This window comes from Haliotis rubra, unplaced genomic scaffold, assembly GCF_003918875.1.
Source record: "Haliotis rubra isolate DU_JTF1 unplaced genomic scaffold, ASM391887v1 Scf824, whole genome shotgun sequence".
NCBI lineage: Eukaryota > Metazoa > Mollusca > Gastropoda > Lepetellida > Haliotidae > Haliotis > Haliotis rubra.
In genome coordinates, this window is record NW_025767551.1 from 28,856 (window position 1) to 41,367 (window position 12,512).

Consider the following 12,512-nt stretch of genomic DNA (forward strand, 5'->3'; position numbering starts at 1 on the left):
AACAAAATAATGACTCAAAATATTAACTGATGTATCATTTACATCTGACAAGTAATATAAAAAAACCTCCTTAAGTATTCTTGTCTGTCATTTACGAAAGAAAACCACTTTGAACTTTGGGTTTTAGCATATCTGTTTTGACGTTACATTTTAATGTTTTTGAGTAAAGCTCTTTTGATATATTGATGGGATGCTTATGACTTAAACAGTAAAATTTCGGGAGATAAACGTTTCTATTGCAGGAGTGGCGTTTATCTTGTATTGCTTCAACATTTTGACATTTTACTTCAGTCATTATCTTTTTAAAATTTGATCGAGTCTTTTACTTATGTTATATCGAGCGAATGTGAGACATTGTGGTACCTGGCGCTGCAATTAAATGTGGAGCGTTGTATCGAAAATCAGCCACAACAGTTTGTTTGTTGTTTAACACCGCACTCAGCAATATTCCTTCCATATGGCGGCGGTTTGTAACTAATCGAGTCTGGACTAGAACATCAAGTGATCAACAGCATGAGCATCGATCTGCGCAATTGTGAACCGATGACATGTGTCAACCAAGTCAGCAAGCCTGACCACCCGATCCCGTTATTACCTCTTACTACAAGCATGGGTTGTTGAAGTCCTTAGGCACGGTCCTAAAGAGCTTCACTGACGGACAGGGAACTTGCAGACATCCGTGATCTCGCTTAAATGTTGCTTGAAACAACATTCGCTCACCTAAATTTGATTGATGAAGTGATCAAACATCAGCGGAAATTGGTAATAAAGAGCATATAATTTCCATCTTCATATTTCTTAATGTCATGTGCTTTCACGAAATCCATTGACATTTACTGAGTTGGAAATGGGTTTTCAGTAGCTTTTAAGCTGGAATTTAGATGAAATACGGAGAAATTATGATTGAGCTAACACTGTTCTTCGACTGTCTATTAAGGCCTTTAGACTTCAGTAGTCGGAACGGATGAGGATTATCGACCCTCCATCTCACAGCGCTACGTTTTACTTCGACGTTAGATGTTCTTGTTAAAGTGATATGTTGTGATGAAATCTGCTCCCAGTAATACACGGTGAAGGAGTGACTGGATTTCGTGGTATATGGAATGTCCACACGAGGCTATCGTACTATCCAGATATTTGCTGTTTTGCTGTTTAACTGATATCCTTTTACAATATCTAGATTCTCAGAAATCATTTCAAACATGATCAAAGTACATACGTTGCCCAAAGGCCAGGGTCAGCATGTATGTATGTACGTCTGTGTGTGTGCGCTCGCGCGTGTGTGCGTGTGTGTATGTGTGTGTGTGTGTGTATGCGTGCATGCGTGCGTGCGTGCCAGACGTTCATCGCTTTGGTGAAACCTAAGAGCACGAGTATGGGGTAGACATAGGAATATGATCAGGATAAACCAAGATTCGAATCCACTATCATTCAGCTCATGGCATGCCCAATGGACCCAACTTCCAAAGTGAACACGGGTTAGAATATTGGTCTTCAGCAACCCATGCTTGTCGTAAGAGGCGACTAACGGGATCGGATGGTCAGGCTCGCTGACTTGGTTGACACATGTCATCGGTTCCCAATTGCGCAGATCGGTGTTCATGCTGTTGATCACTTTATATTCTGGTCAAGACTCGATTATTTACAGACCGCCGCCATATAGCTGGAATATTGCGGAGTGTGGCGTAAAACTAAACTCACTCAGTCAGTCACAGTGAACAGTCACACACACCCCACCCTCAAAAATAGGAAATAATGGGGATGTAACTCCAGGCGAAGTTATTCGCCATCCGCACGTCCTGGATAGCATCTCCCAGATACTTCAGTGTCCATGTCTCCCTGGGTCACCACATTCCTTTTATGTCATTATGTATGTGGACATGTTTTATCGTGCTTTATCTAACGTGACAGATCAGCTGCAAGTTTACATTTCATGCTTTGTAGAAACAATGATCTGGTAGTTTCTCCTGCCGCCCAGTGGGATGTTGATGAACTTGGTTGAAACACGGGTCGTCGTAGCGTGAAATTAGGTCCTGTCGTAATATGTTCCCTTGGGACATCCGACCACTGAGACATGAGAGACATCAGTTAGAACGCACACACATTTTACCACATTGGACACTATGTTTAGCTATACATCCATCAAAATCGAATTCTATATCATAAAATATCAAGTAGGGCAGATCTTCATACGCACCGTTTGTATGCAACACCTAATAGTAGTGAGTGAGTGAGTTTAGTTTTACGACGCTCTCAGCAATATGTCAGCTATATGGCGGCAGTCTGTAAATAATCGAGTCTGGACCAAACAATCCAGCGATTAACAGCATGAGATCGATCTGCGCAATTTGGATACGATGACATGTGTCAACCAAGTCAGCGAGCCTGACCACCCGATCCCGTTAGTCGCATTTTACGATTTCCAAGAACGGTGTGCTCTCCATTGCCTCGGATATTTCACATTATTGTTTTGACATTGATTATGGGAACATGTACTACTTCCATGCTTAGAAAGCCTAGTGGTTAAGGTTGTTGCTATCACTATGGAGAGATGGTCGGATTCCCACATGGTTTCCATGTACCATGTAGTTCGGTTATAACGAACTGTAAGGGACTACGTAGATTTCAGTTCGATAGAACCGTAGTTCGTTATGTGCATGGCAGATTCCACTGATGAAGTCATGTGACCCGATGAATGACTAAAGGTGTGCATTGTATCATATGTACATTGTACTTTGAGTATTCATCTCCAACCTATAGGAAGCCGATACCACGTCAAATGGATCGAGTGTTGGGGTATTTATAATTATGTTTATTTATAAGAGAGATATGTCATTTATGCATAACTAATTAGATCACTGTTCCAAAACTTACGGAAACGATTTATTTATCCAGGGTATACAGCATATCTGGCAAAAACTGCTTTTGTCAAACATTTACCGTTATTTATGGAAGCATTTTTTAATCATGACGTTTATTCGTTCCCAGGTCAGTCAACCCGGGTAGAGACGATCCCCGCCAAAGCCCTCTTCCCTAACACCAACTATTACGTCACGTACGAGGGGTCACTCACACAACCCGGATGTTACGAGACGGTCACGTGGGTCATATTCAACAAGCCCATATACATTTCAAAAGATATGGTAAGCATGTTAGATTCATTATTTGTCTAGTTCAACGGTTACCTGTTTATTTGTCACCTGCATCTTTTTGTGACAGTCTTCAGCTTGGGTGTTTAAGATCCGGTTTATTGGCACTCAACGAACCAAAACACAACTAACGAGATCTGATTGTCAGGCTCGCAGACTTGGTAGCTGTTGTCGTATACCAGTTGCATAGATCGATGTTCATGACATCTGTTCAGTTTGACAAGAAGTTTTTGCCACAACCTAATATAAGATGCAAGAATATATAATATCTTTCTTCCTCAGTTAAATATTCATTTGAAGATAGGTAAGCTGAATGACCTCTACGCAAACATTTAAAAGTTGACGGGAGATTTATTCAAGTATTTTGAATTTAGCTGCCGATGATGAGCTGATGTGGCATTCAGCTGAGTGTGTATGTCATACTTTGTCCTGGCGAAGAGAGGACAGAATATCAACCACGACCATATCGATATACACTTGACATTTAACATTGGAGAGGCACGGCCATGTCAACAGTCGATGGTGATTGAGAATGTGAACGTTCTAAAGAACTTACAGGTCTCCAGTCAGATCTATTGATTTGACATTTAACTGGACAAAACTGAGAGGCTCATATGTTCTGAAAATGTCGGATTTATCAATAATTTGTGCTTCTTGGTTACCTTCCTCTAGGCAATGGCATAAAGTCTCTCAAGATTTGTTTTGCTTCCCTTGAACCGCTTTGACTTCACTATTCTGGGGTGAAGTCTCAGAGAATGAAGTGTCAGGGTCTCCCGTTTCTCTGAGGCGCCGCAATTAGCTGGGAAGAGTTGCGTCTCCTAGGTATGCCCACGTGTTATGATCGTGGGACCGAATTCAATGCTTGTCTTGATAATGTTTCTAGGTTTGTCGGACCGAAGGGCGGACTTCACCAGTAATAAATGTTCTACCTCGTTTGGGGCTTTCCTCTCACTTCAAGCAGCACGCCGTGATATAACCAACTTTCTGTCAAAGTGCCGTTACACAAAACTCGTCCCTCTTTGCCATTCTGATATCCCGATGCGTTCGGCTCAGCCCAGTCGAATATAACATCGTTTTAACAGCACCCCAGTTACATCAGAGTATGTCCGTCCATTGTAAAGGGGTGGGGTCGGGGTCAGCCATTTTCCACGCTCAGACGTTTGAGTAAAACCAACGAGCAAAAGGGCGTGGCGCTGCCAAAGTAAGAGAGTCAGGGCGAAGCGGGAATTGAACAGACAATCTTTCAGGCTACCCTGTGGACTACTCCCTGAGAAGCAACTCTTCACAGCTAATTGCGGCGCCTTAGACTACTGGACTAGCATTTGATTTCTTTTGATTTCTAAAATTTGAAGTAATGTTTCAAGTGTTGTTTGTTGCAGCTGACGTCATTACGGCGCCTCCAACAAGGTATAAAAGACGACCCAAACAACATCGTGGCCAACAACAACCGCCCCATCATGCCTATAAACAACAGAGTGGTTCGAACCAATATCAACCATCCAGGAACGGTAGGGCAAATGATGTTACAGCACGTTAAAATGTAGAACAAACTTTATGGGTAACAATTTCTTTTTATTCGTGAGTGCGACGTTTCGATACAGATTCTTGTACCGTTGTCAAGCATAATGGAACATGAGAGTGTATATATACTGGGAAGTGTGTATATATACTGGATGAAACAGTGTTAACAATAGAAAACATCCAGTATATATACACTTCCCCCTTCTTCATGCATAAATAACATGTTACATTGTTACATCCAGTATATATACACTTCCCCCTTCTTCATGTTCCATTAGGGGGCGGTGGGGTAGCCTAGTGGTTAAAGCGTTGGCTCGTCACGCCGAAGACCCGGGTTCGATTCCCCACATGGGCACAATGTGTTAAGCCCATTTCTGGTGTCCCCCGCCGTGATATTGCTGGAATATTGCTAAAAGCGGCGTAAAACTAAACTCAGTCAGTCATGTTCCATTATGCTTGACAATGGTACAAGAATCTGTATCGAAACGTCGCACTCACGAATAAAAATAAGTTGTTACCCATAAAGTTTGTTCTATATTGTACTTCCCAACTTCTAAAATGCCACTCAAAGAAGCACGTTAAAAGTTTGTGCCTTTTAGTTACTAGCGTTTACAAAATTTACTCTGGGCTTGAGGGGGCTGTGTGGTAGCCTTTTGGTTAAAGCGTAGAACCAGATGTGATTCCCCACATGGGTACATTGTGTGGAGCCCATTTCTGGTGTCCCCCACAGTGATATTGCCTAAATATGACTAAACGCGGCCTAAAACTAAACTCACTCAATCTAGTCCTTTATTTAGCGTATACGTTTTGGTTAGCATTAACTAAATAGGATCAAACTATGTTTAACATATCGCGTTGGTTCTCTCTGGTTCACTGGTTCAAGGTGAAAAATAAAGTTTTATATTATTAAGTAAAATAAGTAAAAATGTTAAGTTGAATATGGAGAATGGAGCTAAGGATATTATTGATAGTTTACTTCATCTTTATTCAAAATGAATACAGTAGGCATCTTTCATCTCATGCCCTTAGGATAGCTGACTATATTACATGAATAGCTCAAGTTTATTAGTTCAAAGGGAGCAAATTGGGAAAAGGGGGAAATTGTTCATTTCAAGTATCCTCTTAAACAATATCTTCTTGGAATTTTTAATAAGTTTTATTCAGATTCTTGAAGCCAAATTATATATCCCAACAGTTTTGCAAGACTGATGTTTCAATATATCTGACGTCAGAGAAACAACTTCACAAAGCAATGCAAAACATTTAGATTATAGCGATTTTGAATGTCAGAGTAGCCTTGGCATATTATGAAACAACCATGTTTTTCCCATACAGATATTTTCAACTGGAAAGTATCTTTTGAAGGACATTCCAAGACTAACGCTTAATCTCTGAATGCATAATTTTGATTGTAACAAATAAACCCATTTAAGTTGAAAAGGAGCCCAAAGTAGACCAGAGATTGGGAAGAACTAGACTTGCTTCATTTAGGGCTTTAGCACCGCAGGGAGGGCTAGTCTGTAGGTAAATACTGTGGTTCAGGGACTGTGAGACAGACTACGACATTCTCTGTTAGTCGGACATCATATAGTGATGTAACATTCTGAACTTAGCTTTCCACGTTTCAATCGCAGTTGATTCTGGTTCAGTTCATTGCCCTCAATGGCGGCGGTATTCCTGATGCGGCAGTTAGCTTACTCACTCACTCACTCACTCGAGTTCGATTCCCCTCGCGTAAGTGAATGTTGTATAGGCCGCCGTGCTCGGGAATATTGCAACACATTTACGGCGGTAGGTGAGTACAATTATCTGGGTCAGACAAACCCGTGATGGATATCATGAGTAACACCATCAACCGTCACATGGTTCTTAGTGTAACATCACTCACTCACTCACTCACTCATGACCATTTCAACTCTGGAGGCCTATTTGGATAGGAAATATTTGTCAATTGTTAGAGTCACGTCTTTCAGAAATTGCAGAAAACTTTTACCATTTACCTGGCATCACTTTGAACTTCCTTTCTATAAAATGCTACAAATACAATGTTGTCCTGCGCGGCGTTAAACTAAATTCCTTCGCACCTGCTTATATCAATTTCGGTAACTACCATAAACACTGACAAACCATCGCAGGTGCCTGTAACACAAGAAGGAGATTTTGATTGAAATATATTTCTTTCACAAATGGAATTTGTTTTTCTTGGGGAGATTCATTTTGCCTTGACGGGCATCGATGTCATATTTGATTGAATTTTTCTTTGTGAGCCCGAACCTGTGTAAAATATTCGAAAGCCTGATAAATTCAATTGAAGAAACAAATTTCAAGATGACAGCTCTTGTTATATCCTACCCGAGTCGTCCCGTAGTGTAATACATACATGTAATTACACGAGTTGGGATTTTCAGTGGGTTTTATCCTATACTTTGGGCAAGGTGGCCGCATATTAGAACGTCTGGGTCGCAGAAACATGATTCAAGTTAAAATACTGAGTTGCCCCCCTCAATTCTGCTAGGATTCGTTGATATGGGGTTTGAGTGAGTATTGTTTTACGCCTCTTTTAGCAATATTCCAGCAATATGAAGGCTTCACACACTGTACCCGTGTGGGGAATCGAACCCGGGGCTTCGACGGGTGACGAGTGGACGCTTTAACCACTAGGCTTCCTTTCTGCCCCAAATAGGGGTTTGAATCTAGACTTGATCATTTATTTGGGGTGTGGTGAACAAATTCCAATTGCGCACTCATATCATTGATATCTCATAATTCGCTGAACAGAGTTGCTTCCCTTATCTCTAACAAGATGAATTGATAATTGGTTTCAATCCCTAATGCGCCCTGATAATTATCATTGGTGTGTGGTTACTTCTACGATCGTTTATTTTTGGGTCTTGGTCCAACATCAGACGAGTGAGTCCATATTGTTTCTAGCTCTCATCAGCACTATTCAAGATAAGCCGAGGCAGCTTTCAAAGAATCGATTCTGGGCAAGACACACCTATAGATGCCTATGTCTTGAGAACCCAACTCACGCACTTTGCCCATCTATATATCGATGGAGACTTGGAACTTCGAACATACACGTATTGATCTGAAACCAAACAAACCAAAAGAAAACCGCGAACACTGCCATTTCTGACAGTTAGTGTTCTGTGTGCAACGAAACAAGGACCATGGAACAGGTGTTTCCGGTGGCGCTAGACTGTGCACGTGGAGTTCGTGCTCTCCGTGTATTCGTCAATGTGTCACGTGGATTGGCAGCATACCTTCAGCACTGTTGTTATCGACTGCACGTGTTATGCGGATCTGGGGGTTCAGGTCTTGTCGAAACCGTTTACCGAACAACTAATGTTTGTTAACTCTTGTGGCATAAAGCTACTTGTTTCATTCAAGTATTAAAATCACTGTTTTTCTTCTTTTCAGAGCACAAGCAACATATGTGGGATGACACGATACACGTTTTATCAAAGTGAGTGTTATTTATATTTGGAACGTTTGGTTTTCCCACATTCGGGTTTGTTTGCAGATTGTTTTAATTCCACAATCAGCAGTATAACAGCTGTATGTTGTCAGTGATCGAGTCTGGAACAGACAATCCAGTGACTGACATCATGAGCCTCGATCCCCGTAACTGGGATTCAAGGACAAGCATAATCAAAGTCAGCAAGCCAGACCACCCCGTCAGTCTACACAAGCATGGGTTGCTGAAGACCAGTTACAAGACGGATCTTCACGATACTGTTAATCAGTGACTGTTAATGTTTGTCACCACGCATTTTCAATGTCGTCAGTTACTGCCTTAGGACCTTTGAAGATCCGGGCTAGATTTGGTCTTCAGCAACCCTTGCTTTTCGTAAGAGGTGACTAATGGGATCAGGTGGTCAGGCTCGCTGACTTTGTTGACACATGTCATCGTATCCTGATTGTGTTGAACAATGTTAATGTTATTTACAGACTGTCGCCATACAGCTGGTATATTGCTGAGTGCGGTGTTGCACAACAAACAAAATACTGCCGAAGATTAACCTAAGGCTTGAAACTTCCCGGTCTGGTTCGGGTTAGGGTTTTTTACCAGCGTTAATATGATGGGGTCTTTAGGCCCACTCAATATTTGTACACGCTATGATACTGATTTGTTAGGTTAATATGATTGACAGCTAGCTCTTTTTTGTTTTCATCACTGTCAAGGTTAGGTCGTATCGCTCGATTTAAAAAGTAGTATGAAAATAGAAAGAAACTTATTTTTGCCGTTTCAAATCAAGGTGCTAAGATTTAAGAATACTTCCACTGGGAATATCCACAAAAATACATCGACGAATATCGTTTAATGCAATTAGGTGGGGTTGTTTTTACAATGTCACTTCGCAGGAGAAAAATCCGTAAATGTTTTTTTCAGTGCAATAGAATCTTTTCTTCTTGGGGAATATGTATCTTGAAATGTCATTTATTGTGTGCAGGAAACCTCACGTAAATAATGTAAGAGTAGATTAAATTAGTAAACAATAAATGGTTTCTATTTTCAGCTTGAATAGCATCGAAGTCATTAACAATTGGTTACATTTAAAATATGTATAAATTTAAGAACTCGTGATACCATACTGACTCGACAAGTAAAATTAAAAACTGTATAAACTCAGTTTTAACCTGACCCCCTTCTGTTTTCCAGTAAACCCGTCCCTTGATGTCTGACGGAAGACCAGGATGCAGTATGACCGTGCTGGCGCCACACTTCAACATTGTAACATAATGTATGCATGTCGCGTTTTCTGTCATATTTATATATTTTTGTACAAATGTAGAGTTGTAATAAAGAACAAAAATTAGAAATGTATGAAGGAGTTGTTTTGTTTCCCCAGCGACAGAGTCCATGTGCATGTACATATAAGCAGAGTATGGACTTAAAGCCACAACTTTTGGCTCAATTAACCAATTCCTTTTCCGTAATCACACCTACCCCAACCAAATGTCACCTTTTTGAAAATATCTCTGCACATATTCAGCAGAAGTCATTGTGTTAAAAAAGATATCACTAAATATTGAAAATATAGTCATTGTTAAGTAGTGGATGGATGAACGTTTGCAGAAAAACAAAATTCTTACACAAAATCACCCAATCACAGCTGTCACATGATTCTGTCTGCACTGAAGGCTCCCTAAGAAAGGTGCTTGTTAAACTACGGGATCTGATTTGGTGGAAACTGTAACTGAAATAATGTTCAAAGCGGTTTTAAACCTGATTCACTCACTCACACATTAACATTTCCTGCGATTTCAATGTTAAAACACACAACATTCACCCACTGTGGACATTGAATGTTAGCTCACTTTTGGGCAATTTTCATTTAAAGCTCTATCCCCAGATGAGCTGGTTAAGGCATTATCATCATCATCATCATCATCATCAAGGACCATGATTTTTTCAATGTAGAAGTGTATGCTTTTAAAACAACACACCTGTGTATTCTGGTTGACAGAACACCCAAGAGAACAAACATCTACCTGATAATGATAATCTGTGAAGACAGACATAAGATTCTATTGCAGATTTCTCAAGCCGAAGCTGAAGTTTTGATAGAGCTGTGACGTCAGGTTATACGTGCACGATTTAGAATGTTTCCCTGTTCTTGGGAAGATGCCTTATTTTTGTTTTGTGATAATCTGTGAAGCCAGACATAATATTTTATTGCAGATTTCTCATGCCGAAGCTGAAGTTTTGGCAGAGCTGTGACGTCAGTTGATACGTGCACGATTTAGAATGTTTCCCTGTTCTTGGGAAGAAGCCTTTGTGTTTTGTGATAATCTGTGAAGACAGACATAATATTCTATTGCAGATTTCTCAAGTCGAAGCTGAAGTTTTGGCAGAGGTGTGACGTCAGGTGATACGTGCACGATTTAGAATGTTTCCCTGTTCTTGGGAAGAAGCCTTATTGTGTTTTGTGATAATCTGTGAAGCCAGAAATAATATTCTATTGCAGAGTTTTTTCAAGCCAAAGCTGAAGTTTTTTGGCAGAGCTGTGACGTCAGGTGATACGTGCACGATTTAGAATGTTTCCCTGTTCTTGGGAAGAAGCCTTATTTTTGTTTTGTGATAATCTGTGAAGACAGACATAAGATTCTATTGCAGATTTCTCAAGTCGAAGCTGAAGTTTTGGCAGAGGTGTGACGTCAGGTGATACGTGCACGATTTAGAATGTTTCCCTGTTCTTGGGAAGAAGCCTTTGTGTTTTGTGATAATCTGTGAAGCCAGAAATAAGATTCTATTGCAGATTTCTCAAGTCGAAGCTGAAGTTTTGGCAGAGCTGTGACGTCAGGTGATACGTGCACGATTTAGAATGTTTCCCTGTTCTTGGGAAGAAGCCTTTGTGTTTTGTGTAGTTATTAAACGCCGTAACCAGCAATATTCCAGTTATTAGACGAATGTGGATCGAATGTGGATCAGACAATCAAGTACTGAACATCATGAGCATCTAACCATGCAATAAACGAAGTCAACGAGCCGGACCATCCGATCCCGTTAGTCGCCTCTTACGACACGCATGCGTTACTGAAGACCTATTCAAACCTGGGTCTTCGCGAGCCCTTATAAAATACGACATGTTTCCCAGCTTTTCTTTCTCAGGTTTTACTGACCAGCAACGATATCAATCCTCTTTTTTTTGTCAAATCCGACAAGCACTCCAAGTACGAGGATGATCAAATTTATATTAAACACGAATTTCATCCAATCAATGTTACCTAGTGCCACATTCGTTTCACTGGTTTCTCACATCCGGGGGCGCAGCTTGGTAGATCTAGAACACCGCTGCCTGGCGTTCTATAATACTGAAAGGTATTATCTCATACATTTTGGCTTAAACAACGTAATAAGTATAAATTTGTCTCGAGGCATTGCTCAACAATTCTTTTATTTTACAAATCACTGCATAATAACATAATATATTGATTTGGGGACTGTCATCAGTGTTTCTCAACTTTGAAAATGCCCCAGCTGAAGGTATTAACTTAGAGACAGGGAAATAAACTATACCTCTCAGCTGATTTGGTCATGTGCTTTGTGTTCAGTTGAAAACATCTTAAGTTATCGATATTACGTAAAATATTACAAGCACTGACATGTAGCCAGCATTCCAGTTGATTCTATTCTTTTTTAAATATAATTTGATGTGAAAAATAAAAAAACTAGTGTAATACATATCTTTTGAAATGTTTTGAAAATCGATAAAGTTTATCTGAAACAAACCTTGGTAGGAGCCAAATGGTTGCAGATGTATTTCTTACTCAGGTTTTCATTGAACCAATTTATTTTTACACGAAATTGCCAAATCACAGATGACTTTTTACAAATTGTCTCATAAATGAATTACATCTAAATAGAATACATAATCAATTTCAAAAACAGCTTTTCGAGTTTCAATTAGATAACCAAACTAACTCGGGACACTTTCTTTTTCGTTTCAGTATATGATTACTGCAACTCAATGTACGGATCTTCCTTTATCGCCTGGAACATTTTTCCTTGAAAGTCAGGGCAAATTTAGAACAGCAAAAATTAAATATTATAAATTTAAATTTTGCTTAGCTTTTCATTTGAAATATACACAAAGATATGCAGATGTTAACATTCAAAATTGGTTTATTGAAATATTGACTATGATCGGAAGGATTGTTATAGCTCTGACTTTTTACAAACCGTCTCATGAATGAATTATGGCTAAATAGAATACATAATCAATTCTAAAAAGACCTTTTCGAGTTTCAATTAAATGACAAAACTAACTTGGGAAAGTTTCTTGTTTGTTTCCATGTATGATGGCTGCGACTCAGCGTACGTATCTTCAGTCA